Genomic DNA, 27888 nt, shown 5'->3' with positions numbered 1-27888 from the left:
CTGCACCTTGCATAGATAAGAAGGAAAAAGCAGGTCTCTAGTTAGCGTTTGAGGAGACTTTGTAGTTGTCTTTCAAAATCATTATTAGAGGAAAATAGGGCCAGCATTGAGACTTTTCTAAGAGGTAAAATCATTTAAAAAAAATTTCTTGGCTAAATGTGGAAATATATTTTGCATGATTTCACATGTATAATTGATATCACAATTCTTACCTTCACAATGGGTGGGGGAGGGGTGGGAGATTTTAGAACTCAAAAATTTAAAAAAATGAATGTTATAAATGAACAATGAATTTAAACAATTTCTTTGCTACTGACATGGATGTAAAAGTTCTAATTAATGACAGAGATGCACTTTATTTCTCTTTGTGTACAATGCATCCCAGCAAAACTATATTACTAGCTGTCCTTTGACCTTGACATGCTGTCTCTCATCTTTGTGCAGCTCCCCTGTGGCTAGAATGTCCTTCCTTTTCATCTCTGCCCTTGGAGATCTTTAATTTCTATAAGATTCATCCTGAGTGTACTTTCTCTGTTAAGTTTTCCTATCCCTCCCTCTGGTAGGATATAAACTGTTGGAAGGCAAGACTTATGCCATTTTAAAAATCTTTGTATTCATTGTAAAAAAATTCTTCAATCCACAAATTTAGAGCTGGAAGGGGTCTCCAAGATCATTTCCTCCAACCCTCTCATTTTATAGATAAGAAAATTGGGTCCCAGAGTGGTTAAATTCTTTGTTTCAAGTCACACAGGGAGTAGGGCAGCTAGGTGGCATAGTGGATAGAGTTCTGGTCCTGAAGCTAGGAAGACTCATCTTCTTGAGTTCAAATCTGGCCTTAGACACTTACCAGCTGTGTGACCCTGGGCAAGTCACTTAACCCTGGTTGCCTCAATTCTTTCAACTGTAAAATAAGCTGGAAAAGGAAATGGCAAACCACTTCAGTATTTTTGCCAAGAAAACCCCAAATAGGGTCATGAAGAGTTGGACATGACTGAACAACAACAACATATGGGGAGTAAGTAGTAAAACCATAATTCAAACCCAGGTCCTCTGTCTCCAAATCTAGAGCTCTTTTCCTTTTCTATTTTTTTATTTTGTTTTTATTTTAAATTTATGGAATAAAACAAGGATTTCCATAAAACAGTATAGTAAAAAAGATGATTGCAAATGAAACTGCAAATAAATCTACTATGCACAACTTGCTATTCCTTTCAAATATACAACAAAATTATTATCTAAATTTCTTTTTTTTCTTCCCTTCCCTCCCCCTGCCTCCCTCGAGATGGCTACCATTAAGGCTAGAGTTGGCCCTAAAACATCTGTACCTAAGAGCTATTCTGAAATGCAAAGAGGCTCTGGGGTGATCCTTGAAACTTAGGTGGTTATCATGGCAGACCTAGGGAATCTATTGAGAGAGAGAGCCATCCTCATTATGTCTTTTCCAGAGGCGACTATCCAGGCATATTGAATCCATCCACACTTGGGGATATACCCATGGGAGCATGGGAGGCATTTTGGATCATCTGAGGAACTATTCATCTCTTACAATACAGGAACATTCTTTCTTTCTTTTCTTTTTTTTTTTTGTTTTTATTTTGGCTGGGCAATGGGGTTAAGTGACTTGCCCAGGGTCACACAGCTAGTAAGTGTTATGTGTCTGAAGCTGGATTTGAACTCAGGTCCTCCTGAATCAAGGGTCGGTGCTCTATCCACTGCACTACCTGGCTGCCCCGGATATTTCCTTTTTTTTTTTTTCAGGAACATTCTTAAAAGGCCTTGAAAGAGGCTTTCTGTGCTGAAGAAAGGCACATGAAATGATTTATGGATTGCCTTTCAAAATCATCACAGAGCTATGGATTAATGATTAGCCTGATTATAGCTGAATAATTTAACAACCTAGCACAGTATGTGCTAACTGGAATGTGTATAAGTTTGAACAGAGGAAACCCTCTTCATAATCCATACTTTTCTTTGGCCATTTAGAGGAATTAGCTGATCTTACTACCTTGAAGGTTAGTCATCAAATGATACACAAAGAGTAAAAGAAGAGAGAAAGTGTTCGCAAATTAACTCAACATGTATTTACTAGACATCTAGGCAAGGAACTGTGCTAGGTGGTGGAAGTATAAAGATACAAACAGAACAGTCTTTACCCTCAAAGGGGAGGAATGGGGGGGTATATAATTCATACAGGGTAAGCATGATAAAAGTGGTGAGTGCCAGAGGCAGAGGATAGAGAGAGAACACATTGAACTGAGGGGATTAACAAAGGCAACATGGAGGTCGTGGCTGTTAAAATGAGGCATAGGATCATAGATCTGGAGATGCAAGGGGACTTAGAGGCCAACAAGCTGGACCCCCTCATTTTATGGATGAGAAAACTAAGGCTCAGGGAAGTTAAGAAAATCGCACAGGATCACACAGCTGGTAAGTTTTCAAACTTGGGTCTTTCTGATTTCCAGTTCAGTACTCTATCCACTCCTACATTTTCTCAGGGTAAGAGAATGATTCTGAAAGGCAAAGATGAGAAGTGAGTAAAATCCAGGAAAAGGGAATGGCCTGTTCAAAAGCATTTGAAACATACTAGTTACAGTCTCTCAGTGCTCTAGGCCAGTGTCCAAATGCAAAGAAGGTGCCAACCTGCATTGGTAGAAAGAATTTCTTCACTTCGCTCTTCCCTATGCCAAGGAAATCACAGATACCATCCCTATCCTACTATGCTCTGATGCTGCAGACCTTTACAAATCACCTCATTTCATTTCTGGAACAGACACACACAATAAGATCCTCTTGGAATGCCACAATAATGGGTTGTTCATGAAGAACTGTCTTCTGCTTTGCCCTGGAAGGCATAAGTAGGATCAATGGCAGGAAGTTGTATCTAGCCTGATTTAGGCTTGATGTAAAAAAAAAATGCTTCTAATTAGAGCTACCTGAAAATGGATGCCTTGGGTACCCATTATCTTTAACGCTTTTATGGTGGTGAGTTGTCTTTAATGCAGAATCTCTAAAAAAAGTCTGAAGGAGAAGAAATTATTGGGGGATAACCTACAGGATATTTCCATATGGTCATCATTTGACTAAATGTCTTCTGAAATCCCATCCAGCTCTGATAGTGTATGCGTGTGTGTGTGTGTGTGTGTGTGTGTGTGTGTGTGTGTGTGTGTGTGAATGTGGGTGGTAATCATGCACTCAGTCCCTTTACTGAGCTTGATTTGTCTGGGAAATGAGCTGTGCCTAAATTTGCAAGTTGTATCTAGCCAACTGATTGCTAGAAATAAAAAGGAAGCAGACCGAAGACCAGCTGGTTCAAAGGAGACGTCAGGCAGAACCTTATGCAATGTGGAAACCACTGATTTTGCAGACATAATGACAATGGAAGCTTCTCTAGGCACATGATGGCGGGACTCATTTTTTTTTTCTTAGTGCCATTTTAAAAATTAATTAATTTATTTATTTTCAGCTTTCAACATTCACTTCCACAAGATTTTGAGTTCCAAATGTTCTCCCCATTTCTCCCCCTCCATGGCATAAATTCTGAATACCCCATCTCCCAATCTGCCCTCCCTTCTATCATTCACCCGCCTCCCCCCCTTCTTTTATCCCTTGCCCCTTCTATTTTCCCATAAGGCAAGATAGATTTCAATACCCCTTTGCCTGCATGTCTTATTTACCAGTTGCATGTAAAAACAATTTTTAACATTTGTTTTTAAAACTTTGAGTTCCAAGTTCTCTCCCTTCCTCCCTCCCCACCCACCCTCATTGAGAAAGCAAGCAATTTGATATGGGTTATACATGTGTAGTCATGAAAAACACTTCCATAATAGTCATGTTGTGAAAGACTAACTATATTTCCCTCCATCCTATCCTGTTCCCCATTAATTCTATTCTCTCCTTTGAATTGTCCATCCTCAAAATGTTTACTTCCAATTATCCCCTCCCCCAATCTGCCCTCCTTTCTATCACACCCCCTCTTATTCCCTTCTTCCCTATTTTCCTGTAGGGTAAGATAGATTTCCATACCCAATTGAGTGTGTATGTTATTCTCTCCTTAAGCCAAATCCAATGAAAGATTCACTCATTACCTTTCACCTTCCCCCTCTTCTCCTTCACTGTAAAAGCTTTTTCTTGCCTCTTTTACGTGAGATAATTTATCCCATTTTACCTCTCCCTTTCTTTTTCTCCCAGGACAATCCTTAATTTTTAAGGACTGGGACTGATTCATAAGTTGTCTTTGGTGTTTTGATCAATCACCCCTTAATTTTATTTTTTAGATATCATCCCTTCATATTCATATCATCCTGTGCCCTCTGTGTGTGTGTGTTTCTGTGTGTGTGTGTGTGTGTGTGTGTATTCCCTCCAACTACCCTAACACTGAGAAAGGTCTCATGAGTTAAAAATATCATCTTTCCATGTAGGAATATAAACAGTTCAACTTTAATAAGTCCCTTATGATTTCTCTTTCCTGTTTACCTTTTAATACTTCTTGAGTCTTATATTTGAAAGTCAAATTTTCTATTTAGCTCTGGTCTTTTCATGAAGAATGCTTAAAAGTCCTCTATTTCATTGAATTTTTATTTTCCCCCCTGAAGGATTATACTTAGTTTTGCTGGGTAGGTGATTCTTGGTTTTAATCCTAGCTCCTTTGACCTTCAGAATATGGTATTCCAAGCCCTCCAATCCCTTAATGTAGAAGCTGCTAAATCTTGTATTATCTTGATTGTGTTTCCACAATACTTGAATTATTTCTTTCTGGCTGCTTGTAATATTTTCCCCTTAACCTGGGAACTCTGGAATTTGGCTATAATATTACTAGGAGTTTTCCTTTGGGGATCTCTTTCAGGTGGTGATTGGTGGATTCTTTCAATTTTTATTTTACCCTCTGGTTCTAGACTATCAGGGCAGTTTTCCTTGATAATTTCTTGAAAGATGATGTCTAAGCTCTTTTTTTTTGATCATGGTTTTCAAGCAGTCAAATAATTTTTAAATTATCCCTCCTGCATCTATTTTCCAGGTCAGTTGTTTTTCCAGTGAGATATTTCACACTATCTTCTATTTTTTTTTCATTCTTTTGGTTTTGTTTTATAATTTCTTGATTTCTCATAGAGTCATTAGCTTCCATTTGCTCCATTCCAATTTTTAAGAAAGTATTTTCTTCAGTGAACTTTTGGACTTCCTTTTACATTTGGCCAATTCTACTTTTTAAGGCATTTTTCTCTTCATTGGCTTTTTTGGACCTCTTTTGCTCTTTGAGTTAGTCTATTTTTAAGGTGCTATTTCCTTCAGTATTTTTTTGGGTCTCCTTTAGCAAGCTGTTGACTCATTTTTCATGAATTTCTTGCATCCCTCTCATTTCTTCTCCCAATTTTTCCTCTACTTCTCTTACTTGCTTCTTAAAATCCTTTTTGAGCTCTTCCATGGTCTGGGACTGATTCATAAGTTGTCTTTGGCATTTGTGGGTTGAGAAATCTGGAAAAAGCCACAGATGCCTGTAATTTAGTCTCCTGAGGGCTGCTCCAGGTTTGCTCTGGCTCTGTATTTGCCTTTGAAGCCCATGCTGAACTGTGCTCCTCTTCCTGCCTGGTACAACAGACCTTTCCTATCAACCATCCAGGTTGTCTTGGGCTGGAAATTTTCTTCACTCTGTCTTTTTGTGGGTTCTACTGCTCTAGAATTTGTTTAGAGTCATTCTTATAGGTATTTGAAGGGGTTTAGGGGAGACCTCAAACAAGTCACTACTTTTACTCCACCATCTTGGCTCTTGCCCCCCTGGTGGGACTCATTTCAAACCAAAACTTCCTGAAACCTTTTGATGGCTTCAGGGCAGTATGATCACAGGGATGCCCTTGGCTCATGGTTTCTATGGTGCCCCCCCTTCCCTTCATTGTATCTATGGATGAATCTCTCCTCATTTAAATGACATTTCTCCAAGGATGAAGTCTTCCATTCAGAGAGAAGCAAAGTTTCTCAGGTATCTCAGGTGCTTCCTTTGGGAAGCCTTTCCTGATGCTCTCTAATTGTTAGAATTCTCTCTTCCCTAAAATTGTAGTGTATTAACAACTTTTCATGAGTGTTGTACCCTCTTTCATCTCCCAAGTAGAATGTATACTCTTTGAAGAGGGGTCTGTTTTTTGTTTGGCATTTGTATCCCTAGCACCTAGCACTAAACACCTAGATGATGTTTAATAAAAGCTTGTTGAATTTAATTCAATTGCTCACGAGGAAACTGACCACTTGTGAGCACAGCATGAAGGTCCACAGGTTATTTGTGAGTTATTTCAGGTTCCCATCTGCATTCATAGCTCAGAACACCAAAGCCATGTCATCTTGTTATGTGAGGACCAACAATAAAGACAGAGACAGTAGGGTTAAGTGGGAAGAGCCCTGGACTTGAAAGAGAAAAAAAAATCTGAATTTCATTCCTTATTAGTCATCAGATCCCAATCTTGGTTTCTTCATTTGTAGAATGAAGGGTTGGACTGGACAGTTTTCCTGGTTCTTCCCTGCTCTAAAGCCCTAGCTTTTTGAAAGACAGAAAGGGTCCTGCTGATCTGCAAAATCATTGTAAGGATCTAATGAGATCATTAGTATTTGGTAACTTTTAGAGTGCCCTGTCATGTGATTCATTGATTTGATTCAATTCCATTTAATTCAACATTTATTAAGGTCCTAAAAGCATTTACTTGCAGAATATGCTATGCCCAGCATGGTATTAGGCACAGTGGGGGAATCCAATGACATTTAAAAGCTTTAACAAAGATTTGTGATCATGTAGTTCTTATCTCATATGCATTTACATTTAATTTATATTTATAATAAAACAGATTCATAGCAAATTTCCTAAATAGACAATTTGGTCCTATTAGCCGCTTCTTGAGTAAAAGAAATCACTTTTTCAGCTCCTTCAGCTTGATTTTTGATTGCTGACTCAAATTCAAAGGATTATGAAATCTAATCCATTAAAAGGAATTGCAGAAGTTTCTTCCACAGAAAACAGAGTTGATTTATTACAGTCTTCCCTGGAATATGAAAGAGTTGACAAACAAGAGACCCTTCAGGCCAATAAAATAGGAAACCTTTGTGAAGAATATATAGGGAAAAGGGACAAGATAAGAACACACAATTTTCAGTGGTTTATAGCCTATATATTCTAAAGGGATTGAACACTCCTGAGTATGAGAGGATTGTGTGTGTGGGGAAACCACCTTTAGAGTAAGTAGTAAACAGATATTGCATCTGAGAAATGGGATTAAGTTCTTTAGGCATCAGTCTTTACCCACTATCGGAAGCATAGGAGAAACAGTAGGGATAGATTTTATCTAGGAGGAAAAAAAGAATCAGATAAGGTTTGGAAGCTGGAATGTGATCCATTCTGTGAAAGACTATGTTACTGGGATAGGACGAAGTAGTAGCTCTTTTGATTCTCCATTTCTTCTTCCCAATGGTTGTACCAATGCTAGTGGCCTTGATTTTAAGGAGATTCAATATGTACAACACTGCTTTCTTCCCTCCCTCCACTTTATCTGACTTAGGTAAATACCAGAATTTGCAAAATAGATAAACTTGGTTGTCACTGTCTAAATTAGGAAAGGGTTAAATGAGACTTCTCCCCGAGCTTCTTATCGTGATAGGATTTGTAAAACAATTGGTTTCCTTCTCATATATCTTAGAGCTCTTTTACTGAATTTCTATTTTGCAAAAATCTTGCAGCATAGTTATTTAGGAGTATATCTTTTCTATTCAGTGGAATGTAAGCTTCCTAAAAGCAGTCTCTGTGTCAAAATCATCTTTATATTACCATGGTCTAGCATAGTGTCTTGCTCTATTAGAAATGTTTACTGAATGTATCTCCTTTAAAGTGGTGCTTCCTCTGTGTTTGTGAACAAGGTAGAGAGGCCATTATGACTTCGAATGATGAAATCTTTTGCTTTAGCCAACTCGACTGTGCCTGATGGAGGCAGAGGCTCAATAGCTGGAAATATTCAGTGCATTAGATTCACAAGGATACATTTCAGTTTTGAACTTTCGACACTTCAATCCATATTGCTAATGTGTTTAGATCGCTGGGTCTTGGGTAAAGCACTCCTAGCCGACATGAGAAAAGAGGGATCTCATCTTTTCTTACAACCTCTCCCTTTCCCCAACTTTCAAAGTTCTGTTTATTAAAGCTGTATTAGCGTAAGGAGCAGAGACCATCTATTCTCCAACTCCCATGAGGATAAATCATATAGAAACTGACACAAATCAGAGAACCAATTTTGGGGATTTAGGTTGAGATTAGACTTGGAGTGACAATATGTGGATTCAGAACCCAGTTTTAACACTTAACAAGCTGTGTGACTTTGAGAAAGTTGCTTCACCTTTCTGTGCTCAAGTTTCAATTTTCTGTACTTGGAAACTTCAATGAATATTGATTATATTGGTTTGGCTACTTCCTTCCATGGATACAGCATGACGGTTCTCATCCCATGTGATTCTTTTTCAGGTTGTGGATGAAGTAATAAAAAAAAGTTATTAAATGATTACTATATTCCAGATACTGTGCTAAGTGCTAGATCTACAAATACAAAGCTGTACGTATTAGAGAGTTGTATTTAGGGGAGTTGTGTTCTGAGAGGGCACAGAGATGATGAGTGGAACAAAAAAGGGAAGGAAATAAGTATTTATTAAGTACCTAATATGTGCCAGGCACCACGCTAAGTGTTTTACAAATATTATCTCCTCTGATTCTCCTAACCCTGGGAGGTGGAAGCAATTATTATTCTCATTTTATAGTTGAAGAAACTGAGGCAGACAGGTTGAGGGACTTGACCAGGGTCACACAGCTATCAAATATCTGAATTGGGATTTGAACTCAGGCCTTCTTGACTGCAAGGCCCAGTACTCTATAACTGTTCGACCTAACTTCCTCTCTAGCAATAAGTCAGTCTGTTGATGCATCCTTTCTAGAAGCAACAGGAGCATTGAACTGATTTCTCAGAGCAAGAGGTAGAAGGTAATGGTGACTGGGGCATTTTGTAGTGTCATGGAAGGAATGGTCAGAGGTCTAAGGTGAGGGTCTCATTAGGATAGAGTCTTTGGAGGGTACAGCAGCAGCAATAACCAAGCAACATGGCAGGAAGATGGGCAGGGTGAAGCATGTTTGGGGTCCAGACCTGGCTGGAACTCGTGGGTTCTCATCAGGCAAGGTCAGGGAAGGAGTTTCCCAAGCTAAGAGGCTTAGTCCATTTCTGAAATCTTCCATGAAGGATCCACCCACTGCACTAGAGTCCTTCCCTTTCTTTAAGTATCTATAAGAAATGATAAGCTCAATATTTTAGAAAAACATGGAAAGACTTGTATGAAATAATGAAGAATGAAATGAGCAGAACCAAGACAACGTTGTATGCAGTAACAGCAGTATTGTTTTAAGAATGACTTTGAACAAATAAGTTACTTTGACTATTATAAACACCCAAATTAACTATTAAGGACATATGAAGAAAGGTGCTATCTGTATCCAGAGAAAGAATTGATAAATAGAAATTTATATAGAATAATTTTACATATATATAAAAAAATACATATATACACATAATACATAATATATATGTATATGTGTGTGTGTGTGTGTGTGTGTGTGTGTGTGTGTGTGTGTGTGTGTGTGTCTAATGGGAGCCATCTGTAGAGTGGGGTTGGCAGAGAAGATAGAAAAAAATTTACACGATAATTTTGTTGTATATTTGAAAGGAATAGCAAATTGTGCATAGCAGATTTGCAGTTATATGTGCAATCATCTTTTTTATTGTACTGTGTTATGGAAATACGTGTTTTATTGTTCATTAATTAAAAATACAATTAAAAAAAGTATTTTGTGGATGGCAGGGTACCTAGGCTATCTCTACCCTTAATACTTTTATATTTGTACTAACCCTAACCTTATGGAGTTGTCTGGGTTAAAGCTCTTGATAAGGGCAAAGCTTTATATAACTGTAAGCTATGAAATAAGATATTTGTAAAACTACGTAGCACACTGCCTGACACATAGTAGGTATTTAATAAATGCTTGTCATTCCCCTCTGCCCATCATTATTCTTATTGCAAATAGATTAGGAAAATAATATGGTCCATGAATTTTTCATCATACCTCTCAATTTTACACAGCCAGCTTTTTAATGTATGTGGAAAGGGAGTATCTGGGAAGAAAATAAAGAATTGTTTAATAATCCAACCCTCCAGGATGGTGTAAGTAGAGTTGAGAACGGTGGATGTTGAGTTTGGAGTGTGCAAACTGACTATGTGTTCTGTGTTCTAGATGTGGATATATTCTTTATGTTGCATACTGGGCTGTATACAGGGAATATATATTGGGAATCTTCTTGCTGTTTTCCACACATGAAATTTCCTCTTTCACTTTCATGTCCTTGTACAGGCTGTCTCCATGCTTAAAATGTTCCCCCACTTCATCCTTTGCCTCTACCTCTTGGAATCCTGAGTTTCCTTCAAGGCTTACTTCAGGTGTCTTTTCCTTAAGAAGTCTTTTCTGATTTCTCAGTTGTATGTGCTCTCCATTATAATTCACTCTGTATTTATTATTTTTGGGGAGAGCACACACACACCTTGGAGTTACATGATGGTGTAGGTTGTCTCCACTTAAAAGAATGTAAGCTTCTCCAGGGTGGGACTCACTTTTGTATTGGTATCCCCAATGTGTAGCACAGTGCCTTCCACACAGGTGCTTACTTATTGATTGATATATGTCTGAATACATGACATTTTGTTGTCCTTCCTTCCTTGTAGATGATTGCTCCATGGCTAGGGAATTGGGGCCCTGCTCCCACCAGTATGATTCTCTTGTGGCTGACAGAGCAATGACAATTAGTCTACAAGGCAGGTTTTAGAACTTGAAGTCAAGAAGATCTGATCTTGAATTCCATTTCAGACATTAAATAGTCATGTGACCTTAGGCAAGTCATTTATCTTTTCAGAACCTTAGTTTCCTCATTCATAAAAACAGGGGTGATAACAGCACCTACCTCATAGGGTTTTTGTGAAGATTCAAACATGCTAACGTGTGTAAATGATTTATAAACCTTAAAGTTCTATGCAAATATCAGTTACTATTATTTTCAGAGGGTGGGGTCCTGACAAATTGAGGAAAAGATCGATCCAGTAAGTGGACAGGTCCAGGAACTAGGAACAGGCAATAATTCCCTGATGCTACTTGAGGAATGATGTTTGACCTTAAGGAAGTCACCTTGTCTCTCATGGCCTCAGTTTCCTCAATTGTAAAATGAGTGGGTTGGACCAGTTGTCTTCTGAGTTCCCTTTTAGGTCTAAATCTATGATCCTATGATCTTCCACCACAGCAGAGAAGGAAAGAAGGGAAAAAAGCATTTATTAAGTGCCTAGTATATGCTAAGCACTTTTTACATATTGTCTCATTTGATCCAGACAACAGGGAGGTAGTTGCTTTTATTATCCCAATTTTAAAGTTGAGGAAACTGAGGCAGAAGTTAAATAACTTGACCAGGGTCACAAAGCTAGTAAGTATCTGAGGCCAGATTTGAACTTAGGTCTTCTTGACTCCAGGTCCAGCCCTCTGTGTACTATGGTGTCCCCTAGCTGCCATTGGAGTTGGGTGTGTATATGAGAGGTTATGTGTATACATCATTATCTGTGAGGATAACTATAAACTAAGGAGATTGAATCTTTTAAAACTAGAACTTATCAACTTATGAAATGATGTTGGGCCCATTTAAAGTAGTTTCCTTGTGAGACCACACACTTAACCCATGTTCCCATCACTCAAACCATTTTTCATGCTTCAGACTTCACAGCATTCTCTTCTGAATCTCCTCATTGGTGATGGGTCTCCATTTTTTGAGCTGTCTGTGAATCTTGGACATAGATCAAAGTCATTTGGAGGCCCAATGACCCAGGTAGGTGTTCACCCTGAGTAACATGCTTGGGGTCTGAAAGTCATTTGGAATCTTGAGATGATATATAGGGAGAAGTGATTGCTCATAGGTGGGAAGAGATGCTGATAATCTACTTTACTCTGTTCGGTTATCTCTCTCTCTCTCTCTCTCTCTCTCTCTGTCATTTCCCCCTAAATAATCCAGAACACCATTTAGCCACAAAACATTTTCCGCGAGATCTTTGGAATGCCTTTTTTGCTTGGACAGCCGGTCTCTCTTGTTAATCATGCTTTCCTTAGACTAATATTAAGATTCTTTTACATTCCCTGAACATGTGTCATCTGGACAACACAGGGAGGTGGTATTGAAATGGTATGGAACCATGCTGGGTTAGGGGTACTGGTGGGGGTGGGGGAGGAGAAGGGATAAAGGGAGCAAGGACAGGAAAACAGAGTCCCACAATAGCTAATCCACCCAACAAATAATGCACACAATGGATAGTTGAGAATTGACTTTAGGGGTAGGGCATCAGAAATTTCACCTTATTTCATCTTTCTGTCCTCCATAGAAAGCCATGTGGCTGTGTTTATCAATCCATTATTTTTTTGGCACCAGTTTCACTAAGACCTTTGTGGTGGTAGGAAACGTTTTGCTTAAGGAGGAAAACTGTCAGAAAAGGTCTTTTCAAGTGATCATAAACAATGTAGAAATTCAGTCTTTGGGGGATGAGTTTCCAAACACCAAAGAATATACTGCAAATTCAGTTCATTCGGAGTAGAGACAATGTGATACAATGAAAAAGTGTTGGCTTTGTAGCCAGAAAATCTAAGTTTGAATTCTAACCCTGCTCATTGCTACTCATCCCCTTTGGGCCTCATTTTCTGAATCTTGAAATGGGGGCATTGAGCTAAATGACCTTGGATGTCTCTTCCAACTCTATGACCCTAAGATTATTTTTCCATTACTTGGTTGACAGTTGGTTGAGCCAATATAGTTAGAGCCAGTATTGCCACCTTTTAGAATCCTAATTTTAATGCAGTCCAAATTCAGAGCCTCCTTCCTGGGAGAGGATTTTTGAATTCAGGGAATTGCTGCCCCTTATACTTAGAGCCAGACTTACCAGAATCTCTTTTCCAGTTTTATGTATGTCATAATCCATTTATGACCATTTGCATTTTGAAATCCTTGTCACTGCATCAAGGTATTAATCCAAGTACAGGGCAGCTGTTCCAAAAACGGTTTGCTTGCTTCCTGAAAAGGCTTTTTACAGACAGTCCAGAAAACTGCTTAGAGAGGATATTGGGGTTTGCCTGGTTGCATTTTTTCTTCTGCCAGTGGTAAGGTCAAACACTTAAAGGGCTTCTTTCCCCCGCTGCTGCCCTGCACTTTTCTCCTTTTTTGACTCTCAATTGATTAATTTTATTAGTAGCCTATGTAAGGGCATGAAAGTCATTTGCTATTAAACACAAGTGTTGTAATTGCTAAAGGAAAATCCCATGGATTGTCTCCCTCTGATCTCTCTGTCAAAAGCAGGGTCTTGATGTTGAAAATCAAAAGCTCTACTTTAGATTAATCCCTCTAAAAAGCACATTTACCTCTTTATTCTTAGGAAACAGTGCCTGGTATAGAAGGAAAAAGGGGCCATGAGTTAACTTGGAGCTATGGAAGTTGAGGAGATTTTGGTTCGGCTAAGCAAATCAGCCACACATAACCTGGCCACATTTCCTAGAGGCTACTATTTTGTGATTCCAGTGGTCCTTAAAGGGGAGATTTAAGTCATATGATCATAGAATCAGAACTAGAGATCTCAGAGGCCATTTTCTTCAAATTTATTGAAGTCCAAAGAAGTAAAGAACTCACTCAAGGTCTGATGTAGAATTTGGATTTGAATTCTCTGACTCCAGAACCAGTGGCAGTGGTGGTAGGAACTAGGTAGAAATCTTAGCAGGACCAAAATATATCATGGGATTTTGTGGGTTGTTTTCTCTTTTGTTTTTTTTTGGTGGTGGTGAAGGGGGAGGAGCCGTTACACTTGGGAATACCTAGGCTCTGCTTGGAAAAATTTTCCCCCAGTTATTAATTTTTTCATGCATCCTGCAGGTATTTCTTGGGCCCTCCTGGTATGAAGTCCTTCTATCCAGCCCTGGATCCCAGGATAGTTGAAACCATGTTTATGTGAATAAGCGTTAGGTTGGTTTTTCTGATACCCTTTTAATATTCACAAGTCAATTTCTGGGTTTCTGGTATCGGTATTCTGGTTAACCTGTCTGATGGATTCCCTAGATTCTGTGCCCTTTGGGGAAATTACATATTCTGGACAGATGGTTTGTTCATTTGCTTCCCCCCTTTCCCTTATTTCAGAGAGAAAGGAAAAGGAAATACCAACTGAGAAAAGGATATTCTGATCCCAGTGGCCTTCTTGGAAAGAATCTTGCCCCTACTTTTAAATATAAGACTGGGCATGGGGGATGGAGTGGCTGGGGCACATGCATCCCTCTGAACTGAAAATATACTGTGCACAACAAATCATTCACAGTTTAAAAAAGAAAGAGAAAATGGGCCAGGAATGCAGCTGGATTGGATCATTCCTCTCCCTGACACGTTTTATTTTCTTTATCCACTTTAAGATATTCTAACAATTGCTTACCATTGCTGTTGATGACTAGAAATCCACTGGAGCCTCATGAAATTGTCCTGCCTTAGTGCAGGCCACTGAATGGAGGTCACCTGTATTGGCAGGCTTGTGGGTACCTTCTGTAGTTAGCCATGATTGATATGGTGGTTTAGTCTGTAGAGAGAGCTCCCAGTCTATTCTCCAGGACCCTGGGACAGCTCTGGAGACATTGGGTAGTCTTTTCTCCCGACACTCTCTCTTCCTTGGCTTTTCATGACACTTCTCCCTTCCAGTTTTCCTCTTACCTGTTGACCACTACTTTTCAGGCTCCTTTGTTGATAAATTGCTTTTATTCCACCCCTGATCAGAGATATCTTCCTAAAGCTCTGTGCTGAACCTTCTTTTCTTCTCTTGGTGATCTTCTTAGCTCCCATTGGTTCAGTTATCATCTCTATACAAATAACTCACAGATCCAACCCTTGGCTTCTCAGCTGTACTCTTGCATTTATCCAATTCATCCACCACTAACTTGTCAAATTGGTCTTCCTAAAATGCAAGTCTGACATCTCACCTCCCCCTTCCCCATCACCCAAAATATTCCATAAAGACCATTGGTTCTTATTACCTCCAGCATCAAATATTAAAACCTTTGGCTTTCAAAACCATTCATAAACTGGCTCCTTCCTACTTTTCTAGTCTTCTTACACCATTCTCCTCTGCATGTACTTTGTGATTTACTGACGCTGGCCTTATTGTTATGGTCCCTCATACCTGATATTCTATTCCATCTCATTTTAGCCTCCATGGCTTCCTTTATGTCTTAGCTAAAATCTACTTTCTGCAAGGAGTCTTTCCTGGTCCTTCTTAATCTTAGTGCCTTTCCTCTGAGATTACCCCAAATTTGTCTTGTACATTATGTTTGGGCATAGTTTTTGCATATTCTCTCTCCCATTACACTGAAATCCTTGAAATCAGGGATTAGGGTTTGGTTTTTGTTTTGACATCCTCAGTGCCTAGTACAGTGCCTGGCACTGTAAATGCTGGCTGACCACCTGGCTGTTGTACATCTCCATTTGCATACCTCACAGGTGCCTCAGTTTCAACACATCTAAACTGAACTCATCACCTTACCCCTTGATGTACTCTTATTCTAAACTTTTCCAGTTCTTTTGAAGGCACACTCATCCTTCTAGTGAGTCAAGATTTCAACCTCGTTCTCATCCTTTATTCCTCTCTTCTTCACTTTTTGTTGTTGTTCAGTCATTTCAGTAATGCCCAACTCTTTATGACCCCATTTGGGGTTTTCTTGGCAGAGATACTGAAGTGGTTTGCCATTTCCTTCTCCAACCATTTTATGGTTGAGAAAACTGAGGCAAACAGGGTTAAGTGACTTATCCAGTGTCACACAACTAGGAAGTATCTGAGGATGTATTTGAACTCAGGAAGATGAGTCTTCCTTACTCCAGACCCAGCACTCTACCCACTGCACCACCTAGCTGCCACTCTTTATAGCCAATCAATTGCCAAATATCATTGATTCAACTTCCATGACATATCTTACATCTATTCCTTTTTTTCCACTCATCTGACCACAACCCTAGTTCTTGACCTTATCACTTCTTGCCTGGATTACAGCAATAGCCTCCTAATTGGATGCTTAGCTTCTACCAAACCATCTTCCACACAGCTGACACAAGAATCTTCCCAATGCAGATCTGACTGCACCTCTCCTCTGTTTAAGAATTTTAATTGACTCCCTATTCCCTCTCAGATCAAATACATATGCCTCAGCCTGGTGCTTAAAGTCCTTTGCAATCTGGCTCTGGGCTACCTTTCTATGTTTATTTCATGTTACTCCTTTTCATGAACTCTTTATTGTAGCCATCTTTCTACTTTGTACTTTTGCAACTCCAGCACTATCTCCCACCCCCATGACTTTGCCCAGGCTATCTCTTTTGCCTGGAATGCACTGTCTCCTCACCTTTGCATCTAGAACACCTAGCTTCTCTCAAGGCTAAATTCACCATGTACATAGAACAGTGCTTTGGACATAGTAGCATTTTAATAAATGCTCTTTAGATTGAATTGGATTGGATTGGAGATTCTAAATCTACTATGAATCCTAGGAGATCTGCAGCTGGTCCTAGGGGAGGGTGTGATTCCTGGGGTTGAACAGCATTGGCCAGCACCTCTAGTATTATTTTAAACTTTTCTGGAGAGTCCTGGACTTTCTTTAGTCCTAGACTAGAGTATTTTGGTTTAGTTCTATAGTTATTCAGCCTGTCTTCAATGCAGTATGACTGAGAAAGAAGCACCTTCTTGTGAATTCTTTTTTGGTCATTATGTGAAAATGGAGCTTGAGGTCTAGAGGTGGTACAGGGAGGGCAAGAGAAAGGGAGGGTGTGTGGCATAGGTTGCAAGGATTTGACAGAGATCTTGGGTGTACTAATCTTCTTCATATACTCTATGATTACTGGTGTTCCTAGCATACAATGCTTTATCTCCTGTGCCTTTTCACTGGTTCTCCTCTCTCCTTCCTCACTTGTGCCTCTTGGCTTCCTTCCAGACAACTCAAATCTCACCTTCTGCAGGAGGACTTTCCCGGTGCCCCACCCCAAGCTAGTACCTTTCCTCTGGGATTATTCCATTTCCATTGTAATTATCTTGTATATACAATTATTTGCATGTTGGTCCTTTCATTAGGATGTTTGCTCCTTGAGGGAAGAGATTGTAACATGTGTTTCTTTGTGCTTCCAATGCTTAGTACAGCATCTGACACACAGTAAGTACTTAATAAGTGTCTTTTGACTGACTGATTGATTACCTCCCTACAAACTGGGTCCCTCAGTCATTCTCAGTGATCTGAAGGGAGATTTGCTGTGCTTCTATCTCCTCCACCTCCATCCCCCAACCCCCAGACATGGAAACTCACTCATTGGCTTCTTTTTCTTTTTAAGATATACTATTTTTATTGATCTTTTGTCCCTTCCCCCTTCCCTATTCAACAAGTCATCCTTTGTAAAAAAAAAGATTAAAAAAATAAAGAGGAAAAGAAGGTGGACCAGCTAAACTAATCAACCTATTAGTGTGATGGATAGCATATACCATATTCCAACCTCTTAGGTTGTCACCTCTATGATGAAGAGAAGAAAGCACATTTTCTCAACTTTTCTCATGGGCAAAAGCTTCCTTCCTTCCTTCCTACCTTCTACCTACCTTCCTTCCTTCCTTCCTTCCTTCCTTCCTTCCTTCCTTCCTTCCCTCCTCTCTCTCTTTCTTTCTTTCTTTCTTTCTTTCTTTCTTTCTTTCTTTCTTTCTTTCTTTCTTTCTTTCTTTCTTTCTTTTCCTTCCTTCCTTCCTTCCTTCCTTCCTTCCTTCCTTCCTTCCTCCTCTCCTCTTTCTTTCTTTCTTTCTTTCTTTCTTTCTTTCTTTCTTCTTTTTTTCTTCTTTCTTTCTTTCTTTCTTTCTTTCTTTCTTTCTTTTTCTTTCTTTCTTTTCTTTCTTTCTTTCTTCTTTCTTCTTCCTTCTTCTTCCTTCCTTCCTTTCCTTCCTTCCTTCTTCCTTCCTTCTTTCTTTCTTTCTTTCTTTCTTTCTTTCTTTCTTTCTTCTTCCTTCCTTCCTTCCTTCCTTCCTTCCTTCCTTCCTTCCTTCCTTCCTTCCTTCCTTCCTTTCCTCTGAGCTCACTCAGAAAAGCAGAAGGCCCAGAAGTTCTCCCACTCAGTAAAGGTTTAGTAAAACCATTCAATAAGGAAGTAGAACCAACTCTTGAATCCCTGGGCCCAAGCCCAAGCCCTTGCCCTGATTATGAGGGAACATCAGATAATCCTCTGTGAACTAAGGCTGAGGTCCTTGAGTACTTAACAGTATTATCATTCTCATTAAGTTTGTTCCCTGTCATTCACCCTATCTCTCCAGGAAATGATGCATATTTGCATGAGTTTTTTTCTCCCCAGCCACATAATCCATGACGGCAGTTCCCTTGACTCCTACCCACCTTATTAAGATGCTGCATTGCCCATGTCTTTCTATCTACCACTCACTTGGGTACTAATGTGCCCATCAATTTATCTCTGTTTTCCTTCTGCCAAATATCATAGCAACACGACTTCCTAACTGACAGTGGTGACAGTGATGCTAAGGGGGAATGCCAGGTCTGTAGGGCTGCTCAGCTGGGGGGTTAACTTTGCAAAGCCACATAGCTGATCAAGTCTGAGTACCAACAGGGGGTGTCACAGACTTGGGAGATTGACAAGAGCAAGGAAAGTGTTTGCCAGGTGGGACAAGTAAAGCTTTAGGAAAAGAAGGGTAAGTTAAGGAAGAAAAGAGCCCCATTGGAAATTGTTGCAGTGTAACTGGATCTTAGCAGAATGTTGCCTGCCCACAAGTGTTATTCATGGAGCTCTGCCTAAACTACAAGGCACCAGAGAAACAATGCACTTCTAAGTCAGATGTCTAATAAATCAACCAGGCTGCCATTATCCTTTAGCACCAGAATCCTTGGCATGTCTCAATGCTCAACTGTACAGAATCAACATTTGGCTTGCCCTCACCTAGGATGTATAATGGGAGCCAATTTAGATACTTGAGACAGAAGTAATTTTAGCCTTGTTTAGAGAAGAAATATTTCTGACCTATTTGTTATTTGTGCACAACAGGTCCCACTTACATATTCAATTCAACAGCCTTCAGTACCAGATGTAGAAGAAATTGAATTCTGTGCTACCAGCAACCTGAAAGTGAACAGTAAGAAGAAGAATTAGGAGATCCGGATGGGAAGGAGTTGGATGGGCTCCCTTAAATAGATTAAAACTGCACTGAAATTTTTGGGACAACGTGTACTTCAATTACTTAAATAACAATGGATAAACAAATTTAGCAAACACAAGACTTCCCTATTTTACTGATCCCTAGAAACTAAATGAACTCTTAATCCCAGATGCAAAAACATAGGAAAACCAGAACCTTATTTTGTACTCTGTCCTCGGAAGACCACACCTGGAATATTGTGGTCTGTTTTGGGTGCCATATTTTAGGAAGGTTATTGCTTAGCTGAAGAATGTCCAGAGGAAGGTGATCCAGGTGAGGATACTAATAATAGTTAGCATTATGTAGTGTTTTAAGGTTTGGAAGATGCTATGCAAATATTATTTCATTTTATCCTCACAACAACCCTGAGGTCAGTGCTATTATTATCCTTGTTTTATACTTGGGGAAACTGAGGCAAACAGAGATTAAGTGACTTGCTTGGGGTCACACAGTTAAGAAGTAGCTAAGGCTTGATTTCAAGTCACATCTTCCTCACTTCAGATTAACTCCACTTTAGATGGTGAAGGATCTGAGACCATACCATATAAAGACTGCTTGAATCGACTAAAGATGTTTTGCCAGGAAAAGAGAAGGCTTATAGGGGATATGATATCTGTCTTTAACTCTCCTGAGGTCTATAAGAGGGATTATTTACCTAACCCAATTAATTTGCTTGGTCCTAGAGCAAAGACTCAAGAGCAATCAATCAGTCAATCAACAAGCATTTATTAAGTGCCTACTATGTACTAGACATTGTTCTACGTGCTGGTGATACAAAGACAAAAATGAAAAGTTCCTGCCCTTGGGGATCTTACATTCCACCAGGGGTGAAAACTTATACACATATAAGTTTATATGCAAATAAATCCAAAGTAATTTTGGCAGGATTGTATTAGCAGCTGTGTGGATCATGGAGGACCTCATGTCGGAAGCGGCATTTGAGCTGAGCATGGAAGGAAATGAAAGATTATATATTGCCCTGGAATACAGAGAGTTGTTCTTCATGGGAGTTTTAGAGCAAAAGTTGGATGACTACTTACTAGGCATGTAGTAGAGAGGATTCTTACTTGAGTATAGGCTGAGTTGGATTGCCTCTGAGGTCCCTTCTACCTCTGAAGTTCTGTGATTCTGATATTATCTTACTGACCAATACCCTCTGCTTGCCTCCCCATCCTCAGCATGTCTCCTTGGAAATGGAGGCCAAAGCTGTCTCCAATGTTCAACAGCACGCCACCATTAATAACAGCTTGGGAGCATTATCATTTGGAAGTTTCCATTTCTGTCTTTTGCATTTCATTTATACAGATCAGCATAAATTAGACAATCAATTTTCTTTTCTATTGTATTCTGTCCCCATAGTCTCTATTCTCTTTCTTTACTCTGTAATTTGTCTTTTCCAACACTATGGGACTGAAATAGTATTTGTCTGAAATGCGACCTACTCCTGAGATTAATAATCCCTATCCTGGGGAAGATTATAAAATATTTGAGATTCAGAGGTTCCCTACTCCACCTCCCTTGTTTCACAGAGAACGTGATTTGCCCAAATTCAGCATGGCATAGTAAAAAGAATATTAGCTTGGATTTCAATCCCCACCTTAGACACCAGCTGTGTGACACTGGAAAAATCATTTAGCCTGAAACTTAATTTCCCCACCGGTAAAAAGGGGATAATAAAAGCTACTCTCTCACAGTTGTAGGATCTTGGGTCTTGAAGTTTTGGGAAACTTTTTTTTTTTAGCAAGTGAAAGAAAACAGATCTGGTTGGCATAAGGAGATTTGATGGTTTAACTTTACTATTTCCCCCCCTTTTTAGAACATTAAAGCTCAGACCTTCAGGGAAGCAGAGACTGTGGGATGCGTTTGAATGTTTCAAATCAAAGGTTGCTAAAGAAGGGAGAACGATGGGTTTCAATAAGCACCTTCTTTCAGTAATTTTAAGAATTTTGCTTGCTAGGACAGAGAGAACCTGGGGGCGATGCCAGAAATGCACACACATGCACACAAACGCACATGCAAGTATCATAAATGGAATTTTCCTTAGCTTGACTTGCCGGAACTAAGTCCCTTTCTGCGCATATTCTGAAGACTAGCTTGGGTCTAATTGGACCATTTGGGAGCCTCCAATTTTGCTGTCTCTCCCATCCTCTAGCCTTAACCCCAGGGCAGGAAGGTCCACAGTTGGCCATCAGGGCTCTGGGGGCCAATGTGGAGGTAGGACTATTGCTTTGTGCCTCTGGCGAATGCTTCAGCCGTGAAACCTGGATCACCCATGCAAAAACCTGGGTGATCTCCACCCTATTTGTCATATGAAACAAACTATTTCTTGCCACAAATAAAAATTTGCAGACACAGACCAACCTCCAAGTAACCAGGGAACGAACCATTGATTCTCGGTTTTTTTTTTTTTGTGATGGGGGATGGAGAATTTTACCCCACGTTTTGGGACTGAGTTATGTGTCATGTGCCTGGAGGTCTGGATATAAAGATAACAGTACACAGAATGTGTTTTTAATGATAGTTGGGAAGGAAATTTGAATAACTAAAAACCAGCAAATGCTTCATTTTTATAGGTCTTCATGAGTTGGCCAAAATTCATTTCAAGCTGTTTAAAAACAGGAAAAGAAATGCTTCTTAAAAAGAAAAAAGAGCCCAATTGGGTATAGCATTAAGAAAAGATGAACATATTTTGAAAAGACAATAAAAGTCCTCAGAAGATCCATGTAAAAGGACAAATTGACATTTAATTGAAAATGAGGTGCATGAAGAGATCTTGTACTTTTTATAGGATCAAATTACCTGGAAAACAAACAAAAAAAATGGCTGGCTGGGCATAAAATGGTTCTATAATACCAACCTAAAGTGCAGTTCAATGACAAGGGTGCCAACAGGCACTCTTCAAAAAGACTGTCCACCTTAATTAAGTACAATAGAAAAACCACTCCTTCTGGCTTTGGTATTTAACATAATTTTCAAATCCAAAATGAAGAGAAAATCCTTTGTTTATGCCCCATCTCTGCTGGTTTCTAGCTGTCTGTGGGATGCCAGAGGATTGGCTTAGTGAGGTTCACTGTGTTTTCCTTACCAAACGCTGAGAAGTTATTTTTCCCAGAGAGCCAAAGCAATGCTGACATTGGGGATTCTTGAAGGCGAACAGAAAAGAAGCTATTTTGTGGCTTCCTTAAGGGAGCTCATTAGCTTGCAAATTCATGGGGTACTAGGATGAATATTTGCCCGAGGCTCAGCAGACATAGTCTATAGTCCTGGTTCTGTCTCTCTCTCTTGTGTTACAATTGAGCAACTCATTGTCTTTCTATGGGCTTTAGATTTCTGCTCTTTGGGCTAAAGGGTTGGGCTAGCCTGGCCATCCCATTATAAGGATTCATACTCATTTATGGATTCAAAGACTCTAAGGTTGTGGGCAATGGGTGCTTACCTTCTTCCCCTTTGGGACTTCTTGCATTCTGTCAGAGCCATAGCTAGGTTGCACCTAGAACAAACAACATTTACATATGCCCTCAAATCACCTGTGGTGGGAATGATTTCAATACCAAATTTGTGGGGAATTTTCTTGGCAAAGATATTGGAGTGGTTTGCCATTTTTTTCTCTAGCTCGTTTCACAGATGAGGAAACCGAGGCAAACAGGGTTAATGTCTTGCCCACAGTCTCACAGCTAGTATCTGAGGCCAGATTTGAACACAGAAAGATGAGTCTTCCTCACTCCAGGCCTGGCAATCTATCCACCACACCATGAGTTAAAAGAATATAATGCTCTATAAGCCCTGCCTCTTAGGCCAGGTTGGGGCTGGCTACATAGATACTAGGTAGTCTATAATAGAGGGCCTGGGGGTTATAGGGGACAAGGCAAGAAGATGAGTTTCAGAAGTCATAAAAACAAGAACAAAAAATGTGCTTCAATTAAACAGTTCAATTGGAAATATCCTGAAGGCTCTGGGAGGGAGGGTGGTGTAAATGACTTAGAATCAGAAGACGTGGGCTAGAATACCAGCTCTGCCACTCATCAGCTGCCCAAGTGGGGGCAATGCTGATCCCCTTGCCTCCCATCTCAGGGACTTTGTGCTGTCTGCTCCCTGCCTTCCTTCTGATAGTATATCCTGCATAGATCTCTTTTGCATGTGCTTGTTTGCCATGCTTCCTCCCCATTAGGGGATTAGTTCCTTGGGAGCAAGGACTGGGTTTTTGGTTTGTTTATGCCTTTCTTTGTATCCTCATCCCATGTGCATGGCACATAGCAGGCGCTTAATATTTTTGCATGGATTCTTTCTTGGTTTCCCTGACTTTCTTCAAAACTTAGCTGAATGTTTACTTTCTGCAGGAGGGCCCTCCTGCTCCCCCAGCTGTGAATGCCTTTGTCCCTTCAGATTACCTTCATGTACTCTCTATATATCTTATACATATCTAGTTATTTTACGTGTGGCCTCTCCCATCAAAATGTGCTCTCCTTGTGGATGGGGGCTATCTTTTGCCTTTCTTTATATCCCCAGCACTTAGCACAGTGCCTCATACATAGTAAGTATTTAGTAAGTGTTTATTTACTGGTTGATTAACTAGGCAAGCAGAGGCAGCTAGGTGGCTCAGTGGATAGAGTGCGGGGCCTGGAGTCAGGAAGACCTGAGTTCAAATCAGGCCTTGGAAACTTACTAGCTGTGTGACCCTGGACAAGTCATTTAATCCACTGGAGAAAGAAATGGCAAACCACTCCAGCATCTTTACCAAGAAAACCCCATGAACAGTATGGTCCATGGGGTCGGGAAGAGTCAGACGTGACTGCACAACAACAAATAATTGGGCAAGAGGTAAAATTAAAAAAATAATGTTGGACCCACAACCAGGATAGCTTCAGATTTAAATCCTGGCTCTCATACATCCTAGTTGTGGGATCTTGGACTGGCCTTCTCTGTGTTTCTCATGTACAACACTCTACCTCCCATCTCCACGACTGCACTTTCATCTCCCATGCCTGGAATGGCCTCCTTCCTTATCTCAGCCTTTAAGATGTTGCTGAGGCACCAGTTACCGCATGAGGTTTTCTGATCTCACCAACTGCTAGTGAGCTCCCTTCCTAACTACAATGTAGTTAATTGCTTTCTTCATTTCTATTTGTTCACTATTTATAATGTGTACATTTATTTATGAACTTGAATCAAATGAGATCACATGTATAAAGTGCTTTTCGATCCTTAGAGTACTATATAATTACTCTCTACTAGTATCATCATCATCATCATCATCATCATCATCATCATCATCATCGTTGTTTCCTTGTTTGAATGTAACAGGAAGAGGTCTTGTTTCATTCTTTTCTTTTAAAATTTATTTTATTTTCAATTGTATCCTTAGCTTCTAGCATCTAGAATGTGCTCATTAAATACTACTGATTGATTAACTGTACAACTCCCTTAATCTCTTTGAACTTGCAAATTGGGGTTAATGATCTTTCAAGCCCTGGCTCTGTTGTTGAAAGGAGAGGCTTGTGAATTATCATTATTGGTGAGTTATTATTTCTTCTTATCTCTAAGCCTCAGTTTCCTGGTCTGTAAAAGAGAGATAACAATATGGATAGTGGCCTTAGATCATAAATTCAGAGCAAAGGTAATGAGGGAGTGCATTATGGAAAAGGAAAATGAGATCTAGAGAGGGAAGTGATTTTCTCAAGGTCACATAGGTTAGTAAGTGGTGGAGTGTGGGATCTGAACCCATACCAGTTTTAGTTCAAACCGAAAATTCTTTCCAGCTTTGCGGACTACCGTAGGATTGCTGTGTCGGAGCTGGTAAGATAATGCATGTGCAAGTGTGTTGCCACTCCAAAGCACTATAAAAATATGAATTGGCGTTATTATTGTTGCTGTTATTGTTATTATCCTATTATCCAGCGGCTGCTGAAGACCATTTCAACCAGGTGGGGAATGACTGTCAATAAGACAGTCTGCCTGGAGCCACACAAGGTTTTATTCTGTGTGAGAACACTTTTTTCCCAAAGAGTGACAGAAGCCAGAATAGAATCTAGCTGACCTATTTTGTGGTTGGCTATCTAAGCAGCAGACCACGCAGCAGCCATTTTAACCAGCTTTTCAAGGTCAGGACTTTCCGTGCAGATAGAGCTCCTGTGCTTGACACAAAGCCTCCGAACATCAATCGAGTATTTACGAAATTTAAACACCTCCCCTGTCCCCAGTCGTTCTGTGCAGAATCTGTGCTTCCCTGTCTGGGCCAGATAACGAATGCTGGTGCTGGAGTTTGAATTGGCTGCCTGGTTAATGCAGCAGGTGCTTAAAGAAGTCACTACAATTATCAAGCACCTGGATGAGATCAAATGAAAAAGGAGACAGCAGCCAGCCATAAAGAAGTGGGGGGCTCCATTTTGGGCCATGCCGATAAATGCCTGTAACACATGAACACAATATCTTATTTTTCACTTTTATGAGAAAATCATTTGAAACCACCTCTGCACAGATTAAAAAAGAAAAAAAAAGCCATGGCTTTATGTATCTATTACTGTGCTTTTCATCCTGTAGTGCTTTGAGAGAACCTTCTAGTTGTAGCTGAATTTCTTTATGTTTTGATAAAGATAAATTGCATTCAGTGAGGAGAAAAGGGGAAATTTTTCTTGATTATTTTCCCAAATAAAATGTCAGGGGAAATGTGTTCTTAACTCTGAAAGGAGTCAACCCCTCCCCAACAACTTGAAATGTTCTGTGCTATTCAGGATCCTATAAACCTTTGATCCTAAGAGAAGGTCATTATGTTCCAGGGCCTGAAGAGAGTCATCAGAATGGGAGGGTGCTCATCTTTTACCGAGTGAATTTTTGACAGCCCCTGCCCAGGCTTATTAACCAAGGGGAAAGAAGAATGAATGTATCAGCGCTGTGTTTTACAGACCCAGAGAACGGAGAAAAAGGTAAAGGAATAAAAAAGGAAAGGGTGAGGAACAAGGCTGCAACAAGACTGGGACATTTGGAAATGCTAGCCTCAAGCTAGAAACATTCTCTTTTCTCCTTCCCAAATATAGTGGGAGCCAGTTGTGGGAAGAACTTTAAATGTGGAATCAGAGGGTAAGTCTGCTACTTACTATGTGGCACGAGGTAAATCACATCACCCACCTGGGACTCAGTTTCCTCATCTTTAAAAAAATAAGGTTAGAGTAAATGACCATCTGGCTCATAGTCTCCTAGCCCTAAAACTATGATTCCACATGTAACATTTTTCGTCACTGTTTCTGGGCCTCACCAATACAGTGTAACATCCTAGATAAGAAATAGAGAAAATAACCCAGGAATAAGATGAACAGGAATGGTTATAGATACTTACAGGATTCTCCCAAAGTCAGTCACTAATGACATGGGTAGACGTTAGCCTGAAAGTGCCAATTTTGCCTTGTAAATTGCCAGGGTTTTTGACAGAAGGACAAACCAACTAGGTAATAGCCCAAGAAGGCTGTTTGGCATTCACAAGAAAATGGGATTTCTGTTAATGTTCCTTTTAAATATTGAGCCAGTTTGATCTCCTGGCAGATTTGGCTCTGAATTTCAGCAGCATCTGTAAAATGGGAGACAGAGAATTTGAGTGGGTCATCAGTAATAGGTAGGGAGCCCTATGATACATTATAACACTATGAACCTGCAGAAGAAACAAAAAGAAAAAAATTAGAAGATAATGCAAGTCCTCTAGAGAAGGCCTCTAGTAGAACTGCGATGGAGGGTAGGGGAGTGGGAGGTGGTGGGATGGGGGGAGGGCAGAGCCTTCTGTGTAAACTTGAACTTAGCCAAAAGGCCAAGATCTTCACCAAAAGGTTAAGTCAACGTATTCCATTACCCCCTTCTTCAACTAGCTAATTGAACTAGGGTGGAGAGTTTAGGCAGCAACTAGTGAAGAATTCAACCCAATTCAATAAGCATTTATTGAAGGTTTACTATGTGCAAGGCATTGTGACCAGTGCTACAGATAAAATAGCAAAATAAGTGGAAGCCCTTAAAAGATTGTTTTGAATGGCAATCTTATCACAGTGGTAAGAGGAGGATGATGATGATCATGGGAAGTAGGTGCTATTATTATCCTCACTTTATAGATGAGGAAATTGCTGAATGACTTGCCCAGGGTCTCACACAGCTAGTGTCTGAGACTAGATTGAACTCAGATTTTCCTGACTCCAGGCCCAAAGCTTTGTATACTATGGACCCCTCCTAGCTAAGAGGGCCAAAAGAAACAAGGAGAAAAAAGTTCATTGTGATGAGTTGTGTGGCATTCTGGGAAATGTTTGCTAATAGAGTAATAAGCCAATATAATTGAATTCCCTCATATTTACTTTGTGTGTATTTTGAACATTATGATACATGTGTGTTGTTTCCATGGTAAAATCTTCAGTTTCTTAATGGCAGGGACCATTTCACTTGCCCCAGGACCTCACATAGCACCTGGTATGAAGAAAGTGTTCAATATACAATTGTTCAGTTATTGAATTTTCAGGGACATCCCCCCACTCCCTAACAAACAAACAAATACTTCATGGGCAAATATCAAAGACTTGAATTCTAAGAGGAAGTGAGTGA

This window comes from Phascolarctos cinereus, unplaced genomic scaffold (genome assembly GCF_003287225.1).
Source record: "Phascolarctos cinereus isolate Bilbo 61053 unplaced genomic scaffold, phaCin_HiC Scaffold_7;HRSCAF=346, whole genome shotgun sequence".
In the NCBI taxonomy this organism is placed as follows: Eukaryota; Metazoa; Chordata; class Mammalia; order Diprotodontia; family Phascolarctidae; genus Phascolarctos; species Phascolarctos cinereus.
Note: the sequence above shows the minus strand (reverse complement) of the source record.